General features: G+C 43.1%; 1 long non-coding RNA gene across 2 annotated transcripts; it reads right to left on the bottom strand.

Moving 5' to 3' along the window:
* Positions 1 to 538: 538 nt before the first annotated feature.
* LOC140691772 (uncharacterized) lies at positions 539 to 5,856 on the bottom strand. 2 transcript variants are annotated; one of them, XR_012067446.1, is made up of 3 exons: positions 5,580 to 5,856; positions 940 to 1,468; positions 539 to 813 (listed from the first exon to the last, which is right to left on the bottom strand). It is a non-coding gene; the product is annotated as an uncharacterized lncRNA (long non-coding RNA). The 2 variants fall into 2 exon arrangements; XR_012067445.1 differs by having other exon boundaries at positions 539 to 1,468.
* Positions 5,857 to 8,821: the final 2,965 nt, after the last annotated feature.

The following is an 8,821-nucleotide window of genomic DNA, read 5'->3' as shown; positions in this document are numbered from 1 at the left end:
ATCGCGAGATGACGGTTAAGATTATACTCCCCAGCTGAAGTTTACATGTGTGCTCTGCATGACTGTGCACTGTCTATGCAAATTTATCAAATGATGAGAGGGAACAGGTATAACCATACTTTGACAGGTGTTTATCCAGAGAAAATTTTTCCTACCAAGGTAACCATTTGAAGATACTTTCCAGGAAAAAAAAATGGAACTATGTCTAAACAGTTTGCAATAGTGATGACTTCTTCCAACATACGTAAATAAACACAAGCTGAAAAGTTTTGTTTGGATGATGTCCTCCCATAGAGGAAAGTCTATATGCTAAAATCCTGGGAGTTATTAAACAGAGAAATTGGGTATAAATGCAAATAATTACTTTGAGAGAATAACTGAAGGAAATGTTCATCAAACAGTAGTATCATCACAGTAGTGACCACAGTTAATAACTCCAAAATCCTCACAGTTTTATTGCTTGTGCCCTCATTTGATTGAACCTTCTGCCATTGTCTCCTGCAAAAACTCAGTCCAGGCAATGAAATAGCCAGACAGCTTGAGTTAAAAGGGCAAATTTATTCTGCTTTGTTGATCTACATGCGTGGCTTATTTCTACTTTGTCTCTAGAGAGATTCCAACATTAGTGTGTTTCCTTTGAAGGACTTCTATATGCTTTCTTGACATTCAGACTGTCTTTTCAGCCATTGGTGGGGCTGTTTACTGATGGAATTCAATGGTTACTGCCAAAATCTAGCTGTCCGGACTTCAAGGTACTGGGAATTTAGCAGTGAGCGAAGAAGAATGAGTCCCAGACTCCATGGAGCTTATAGACTTAATCAAACAAACAAATAAGTATAAAATTTTCAGTGCTATGAAGGAAGAGGACAGTATGTTTTGAGAGAGAGATCAAGGAAGTATTTATTCGCTTTGAGGATTATCAATGGAGGCTGTACTCACCTAGGACTAACAGAAGCTGACAAACAGTAGCTTAAACAATTTAGGGCTTGTTTCTTCCCATTGGAGGATGAAAAGTCTGGAAGTAAGCAGGCCAGGGTTGTTACAGCAACTCTTCCAGGTCATCAGGGTGTTAGGTTCCTTCTAACAGTCTGCTGTCATCAGAGTATAGTCCTTGACCTCATGCAGAGCAGAAGGCTGCTGGAGTGCCGTACATCGTCACAGAGGCCCAGGTGCAGGCAAGGAGGAAGGGCCAAGTGCAAACAGGGCTAACTTGCTTGTTGAATTGGTCTCCCTTCTAGGGAAATTTTCCGCAAATACAGCCAAACAGCTTCTGTTCAGACCTCATTAGCTTCAACTGTGTCATGTGGCCACCCCTAATTGCAAATGAAGCTGGGAGATGTGGTGTTTTACTGGGAACTTCACGCACCAACACAATCAGAAGAATGTAGTTAATAAAGACTGGCAATCTCTGCCACAGGAGAAAGGTTGGAGAAAGCTGCTTTGAGGAAAGTGACATCTAAGCTAAGACCTAAAAATAAAGAAGAAGTACCTATGTTAACAGCAGTGGCAGAGGCATTCCAGGGAGCGAGACCAGCAATATAGGATAGAGAGAAAGAAGGGGAGGGGGGAGAGCTTAGCATCGCAGGTTGAGCGCCCCATCATGAGTAAAGGGAGAGGATTCCAGCCTTTTCCTGGCTTCCATGGAAAGGCAGGAGGATGGCAGTTTCAAACAAGAGACGGCTGAGAAGGAATATTAAGTGACTGCTCTCAGAAAGGCAATATTATATATCCTCACTCCTCCATGACTCATCCCTTCCCAGATATCTTCCATTTTGAGCACTTCGTCCTTTTTCCACCGAAAGTATGAAATGGTGGTCCCTCTTCCTGCCAAACTCCTCGTCAGCTTTGTTCTGGACGTAGGAAAAAAAGAAATCCTGTTTCCTGTCCTTTGTTTCCTGGCTGCAGCCTCTGGTTCTGCCCCCTTCTTGGTCTCACAGTGTCTATTTCCGCCCGAGGCTCCTGAACAAGCCCACAGATCCCTCTTCTCTTCCACAGTTACTAGTGAGTCACACAGAATTATCAAAGTGGAAAATAACTTCTCTCCCTCTGTGGAGGGTTTCTTTTTTTTTTTTTCCTTTGAATCATTTTGTTTTGTTTTTTCTTAGGTGAATTTCCCAGACTCTTCTCTGCAAAGCCAAGAAGAAATTAAGCAGGTGTTGAGGGCCTGGTTCTCCTGGGGAATACAGTAGAGCAACGTTGTTTCAGGACCAGAAATGATGTAATCAGGTCGCCAGCAACAAAACCAAACTCCAGGGTTTTCTGTCTTGGGCGTGGGGTTGAGATACAACGCTGTGGCCAGGAGGGGGAGTAGAGGTGTCTCATCTGAGAGAACAGCTCCTGGATTTGTGTAGGTTGTCTAAGTTCTCTCCTTTCTAGACTGGCTGACTTTCAACCAGTTGTTTGACTGCTCTAAGCTTTGCTTTTTTCATTTGTAGAAAAGGAGACAATAGTTCCTACCTAATTGAGTTGTAATGAGGATGAAATAAAACAAGGAATGTAAAATGCTCGTCAGAGTGCCGAATTGAAAGCAAGCAACAAATGATCATTATTATCGCTCGCAGGGTTTAGATCACGTTGTTTTTAAATTAAAATAATAATGTTCTTGTAATATTCTTGACTGTAGCTGTGAGAAGAGAAAAATGGAAGGTCACGGATTCCTTCATGGAGAGACTGGGCTTGGGAAGAGATGGCATGTGCAAGACTGGCACCAACCCTTAGCCCTTTCTCTGTTACAGACTTCTTAGAGCAAAGGCTGCTTGGCATGGATGATAGATCCCGAAGGGTTCTCAGCTTGAGGTCAGTCCCAGCTCTCCGGCTCCCCCGGGCAGCGCCGGAGGGCGAGGGAGAGATAGCCTGCTCCGGGTTCTCTCCAGGGTATCAGTGGACTGGTCTGTGGATAGATGAGAATTCCAGCTGGGAATACAGATTGAGGAATGGTGTTTTTTGCTCTCACGGTGGCTCAGAAATCTCTTTGATCTCTTTTGGAAATGTCTTTTGGAATCTTTCCCACTAATCTGTTAAAATTATTCTCACACTGACTGTAATTCAGAGCTTCATTTCTCCAACCCACTAAACCATTAGCATCTGGAAATTAATTACTGACCGAGGTGAGAGGACTGACGCATGGCACCGTAAGTGTGTCTGTTTTGCACGTCAACTGCATTTAGATCTTTGCCGTATCAGTCAGGGTAAGCTTGGTTATGCTGTAGGAACCCGTGGCCCTAAAGTCTCTGTGTCTGAAAACAACTTAAGGTTGTTTTGCTTACTTTCCACGTCCCAGTCAGTCTCAACTGCCCTTGGCAGGGAGAAGGGGGATGTATAAAATCATGTTCTGATTCTTCTTTTTTAAAAAATTTTTGTTATTGGGGAGGTAATTGGGTTCATTTATATGTTTATTTAATGGAGCTACTGGGGATTGAACCCAGGACCTTGTGCATGCTAAGCACACACTCTATCACAGAGCTACCCTCCCCCAGCATGTTCTTATTCTTCTAGACTACTGCTCGCATTTTGATGGCTCCAGTAGGTCCTGGTAGCCACACGTAACTTTAGCAAAGAGTTCTCTTGTCACTGTATCAGGATTTTCCCCATTCAGAAGGGCCTACCTGTAGCCAGTGTGATCTAACGGGTTTCTTGAACCTTTGAAATCATCTGGCTTGAAACTGCGGAGGACTGATCCATGGTCTAGTAAAAATAAGGCAGGATGGTGATTTTGAAAGGCCTGTTAAGAGTGTCTTGAGAAAGCAGTAATGTGTCATCTGCTCACTATGTTCAAAATCAAACCTGCTCTATGCCTCACATCTGAGCCTTTAAATAGAAACAGCAAGTTTGGACCATAAAACAGTCCAGGTTTGTGCACTAGCCATGGTGATGTTCCTTGAGAAATGGTCAAAACAGTCTTTGTAAGAGTAATTGATTTTGTTTATTGGAATTTTTCTAAGGGAGAGCTCAGGACTGAAGTGTTATGCTAAATAAGTCCGTATAGCTTCGTTGCCTTAGTCCCAATTAATTCTGCTCATAATTTAGAAGTTGAGAAAGTACTTTACATGGTTGAAGGATGACTTCAAGTCACACCTGCCACTTAAGACGCCAAGAACACACTGGACTTCTGGATTGTTTCGAAGGAAATGTGCAAGTGAAGCCAGCAGAGATATCACTGTTCCTAAGCCACGATTTACTGCCTGCCTGTCACATACCTGGCACTGGGCTAATCGGTCCATACACGTGGTCACGTGTCGCCAGTCCCCCAGCAGCAGGCGAGACTGGAGAGGCTTTGAGAGCTTACAACGTTCTGCCCAAGGTCACTTGACTGGTGCACGGTGCAGCCAAAGGCCTGACACCAAAGGCGAAACTCTGAACTCACAGTAGGGAATAAATGAGACCCTGCAGAGGGAGCTCCGTGGACTTGGTGGGAAATCTTGGTTGGTTGTTTATGTGTCCTTATTTGGAGAACTGAAGCACAAAAGGAATTCACCCAAGGATATATAGTGGGTCTCATAGCAACCAAAGGTTAGCTCAAGCTCTGAAAGCAATAAAATAACGTTACACCTGGGTCCTCAATGGAGCACACGCTAGCTGGATTTGAGCATTTTGTGAGCTACCCATCCCTGCAAAAAAGTATGACTGATAACTTCAGCTCTGACTTGTACTTACCCCGTCAGATGTTCAGAAACTTTCCCTCCTCATAAACTCAAGCCATAGCATGACTGTGCCTAAAAGATGGACAGGAAAAGAGCTTCCAAGGGTCCCAAGTTCAGAATAATCTGATGCTGTTAAAAAGTCTTGATCAACCTTTTAAGTTGGCTGAATGTTTCAGGGGTACGTGAATCTTCCATTTCCTGGGAGGGAACTTCTTGAACCAGCCCTTCTTTATCTTAACCCTGTGCTGGTCCCTAGGTCTGAGGACCTTACAAAATAGTTATCAGTTCCACAAGCATTTTTTGAGCACTTCCTCCATGCTGGACATTTGTGGTAATACCATGGTGGACAAAACATAGTTCCTGCTCTCGAGTAGCTTATAGTCAGGGAAACAGAACATGACACAGTGAGTTCCACTGCCACTGTATCTGAGATGCAGTGCCATATTTAATACTCTTTCCAGTGATGCTTGGGACTCAGCACGCGCCTTCCCTTTAAGGCGATAGGGCACAGTAGAAAGAAAGCTTGAGGACAGATGGGGACACACAGATAAGTGATAAAGTGATTCTATTGCCCATTAGCCCTATTAGCTAACCTCACTGAATTCAGTTTTCCCTTCTGTAAAATGGGGATAATATGGCTTTGAAGGGCGTTTGTAAGGATCACGTGAGGTCATGCATATGAAACATCCAGTACTGTGCCTGGTTCACAGGAAGTGCTCCCTAACTCAGCTAGAATCATCAGAATGAGGATGATAATGAAGGCAAGAAATAGTAATAATTGTAACAATGATGTGTGGGTAGAAATAAAATGGACGTTGCTGAGAGGAAAGGATTCAACCACTAAAGTTATGTCCTCTGCAATAAGCACACCTTAAAATACATATTTAGATGCAAGTTCCAACCCTCTTTCAAATACTTAAAGAGCAGGTCTTTTCTTACATTTGTGTGTAAAGGTTGAGTTGCAGCTGAAGGAGAGATGGTTTAAACTGAAATGATGCTGTTTTCCATCTTCCTTTTTCTCTTTTCCTTTCCCGGGGTCCAGAGTATTAGAGTATTTACCCCAAACCTCTCTCCATGTAAGCCATTTCAGCAGGACAGTGATTAATCTTTTTCCCTACTGAGGCATTTTGCACTGTCTATTACTGCTGGAACAAAGATGTCATTATTAAAAAAAATTCTTGACTTCCCAGAGAATGGTCCCTTTAGTTAAAAAGCACTGTCTGTAATGGCTTTCTAAGAGTGGAAGCTATGACATCATTACCATATAGAACCCTATCACAGATCTCGATTCTAAGAAACAGGATTCCTTGGTGGCAACAGAACCAACTCTGGCTCATTTAACCAAGAAAAAAAAAAGGAATTTATTAGAAGGCTATGGGGTTGCTCACAGATCCCAAGGAAAAGCTGTCAAACTAGGTTTCTGAAAGCGAAGGAACCAGGATAGCTCAGAGAGCAGGGTTCCTGGTCACCCCTCCAAGATGAAGCAACTTCATTTATTTTCATTCTCTGCTTCACTTGTCTCAATATTTAATTTCCTGGGAGAAAAAATCTGGTTGGCCAGACTTGGGTCTTGGGTCTACAGGTCAGCCAGGGGGCATCGGAGCACCTGGTTTGGCATTCCCACCGAGCCTACCTGCAATAGGAGAGGGGTAGTCAGCTTCTGGGAGAAACTGAGGTGCTACCCCAATAAGGAAGACTAAATAGTGGGAAAGGCAGCAAGTGTTTTACGGTACAGAGAGCCTCTGGGGGAGATGTAATCGAGGAATTAACACCACATCACCTAATGGGGAAACAGAGGCTCTAAATGAAAGTAGTTTGCCTGAAGGGTCACATTTAACATCAGAAATGAAACTCTCTGACTCCTATCAGCCAAATGGGAATTTTTTTCCTTATTCTGTCCAGCTTGCTAAAGCTATGGTTCAAAGACCTGGCAATGCATAAGAACTACCTGTGGAACTTGTTAAAAACAGAGGAGCTGGGTTTGGCATGGGGCTGGCGCATCTGTATTTTTAATAAGCTTCTCATCTGATTCTGTTGACAACCAACTTGGAGGCCCACTACAGCAAGTTTCCACAAGCTTCGATACAGAAAAAGAACATTGTAGAACTGAACATGGAATAAAATCATTTTAGGGAAAAGTTTCAGGTTTGGTGATAAAACATTTCTGAGGTCCAATTAGTGTTAGCTGTCTTCATGATAGGGGTTTGGGGAATGTGAGGGGAGGAAGAATTCTCCCTTGTGTATGATGAGCCTGGGCCAACTGGGTCAGGAGGTTAGGCTGTTGTCCCAGGAAGCACATGCATTTTGAGCCCTGCAGAGAGCAGGGCTGGGGCCCCTCTAGGGCTGTCCTGATCATCTCGGTGCTGAAGGGGAAGGATCAGATTATACGGGTAGGTTACCCAGGTGCTAAGATCTGGAGCACAGAAGAGGGTTGGGAAAAAGGCCTGAGCTGGCACAGTCAGGAGAGGGATCTGTTACCTTTATCTTTTTGTCTCATCACAACTGATGACAGGCTACCCTAAGTCTCTTACCCAACTTGGAGTGTGGAGTTGAAGAAGGAATGCTGTGCTTCTGCTGGGAAGCCGCACCCTCCACTTCTCACCTGGTTGCTCCTATCCATCCTTCAGGTCCTTGCTCAAGTATCATCCTCCTTCTGGGTCCCCCTAACCTAACCAGGCCTCCTGCTGTTCTCTCTTGTGGACACTGTTCTTCCCCGGGGCCAGTTTCTTGGGCATGCAGCCTGGGCAACCACACAGCGCCCTGTACTTAGAAGGGCTCCATCATTGGCTTAATGCTCTGCAGTTGCCATCTTGGAATTCTTGAGTATTTTTCATCAAGGGGCTCTCTCTTTTCATTTTGACTAAGTTCTGCTGATTATATAGCTGGTCCTGTTCTTTCTCTTCCTTAAACTTAGCACGCTTTAAATTTTTAAAAATTTGTTTTATTGAAGTATAGTCAATTATAGTTGTGTGAATTTCTGGTGTACATATATGTATATTCCTTTTCATATTCTTTTTCATTATAGGCTATTAGAAGTGTTTGAATATAGTTTCCTGTGCTATACAGTAGGACCTTGTTGTTTATCTATTTTATATATTGTAGTTAGTATCTGCAAACCCCAAGCTCCCAATTTACCCCTTCCTAACCTCTTTCCCTCCTGATAACCGTAAGTTTGTTTTCCAAGTCTGTGAGTCTGTTTCTATTTTGTAAATAAGTTCATTTGTGTCATTTTTCTAGATTCCACAAATAAGTGATATCATATGGTATTTGTCTTTCTCTTTCTGGCTTACCTCACTTAAAATGACAATCTCCAGTTTCATCCATGTTGCTGCAAATGGCCTTATTTTATTCTTTTTTATTGCTGTGTAGTATTCCATTGTATATATACACCACAACAGCACCCTTTAATTGCAGCCCCATGCCTGTTATAGGTTTGATAAATATTAAGTTTAACCATTTGAAGTTGTTGTTATTTGACTATGACTTATTAAAAAAAAGCATATTCATGTGGCTCAACCTAAAATATTCTGGATGAATGGGTGAATAAATGAATGATATGAAGAAGAAAGATGCTTTGAATACAGTGGGTTTCTGACCCAGTATCCAATGACTTCCATCCTTCCTACTTCCCTTCCACCAGTTTTGATCAAGTGTCCCTCCCTTCCGTGTGACTCAGAGGAGGAGATTTCGTCCCTAATTCCTGGGTAGATCCTGATCAGCCTACATATTCTTTCCCCTAAGAACGATCTTTCTTTTCCTTCTGGACATTGCCATGTTTGAATGAGACTCCAGAAAGTGCTGAAGCCACCTGCCTGTCTAACAGTGAAACCAACCCAATGCAGTGAGCAGAGGCCAAGGAGTTTCAGAAAAGCAGTACCAGGATATATTGTGGATGGACCCTGATCGACCCCTGAACTTCTTATTACGTGAGATAATAAAATCTCTGTGTTGTTTATTCTGGTTGTCTATTGCTATGAAACAATTACTCCAAAATGGAGTGGCTTAAAACAGCACCCATTTTATTATATTTCACAATTTTGGGGGCCTGGAAGCCAAGCAGGGCTCAACTAGGTGATTCTTCTGTTCCACGTAGCATCAACTGAGGTCATTCAGTGGTACTTAGCTGGCTGATGGCCTGGTCTGAAGAGACCAAGATGGTGTCCCTCACATATCTGGCATCT

This window comes from Vicugna pacos, chromosome 3, assembly GCF_048564905.1.
Source record: "Vicugna pacos chromosome 3, VicPac4, whole genome shotgun sequence".
Lineage (NCBI taxonomy): Eukaryota > Metazoa > Chordata > Mammalia > Artiodactyla > Camelidae > Vicugna > Vicugna pacos.
Note: the sequence above shows the minus strand (reverse complement) of the source record. Positions and strands in the feature narration are given on the sequence as shown.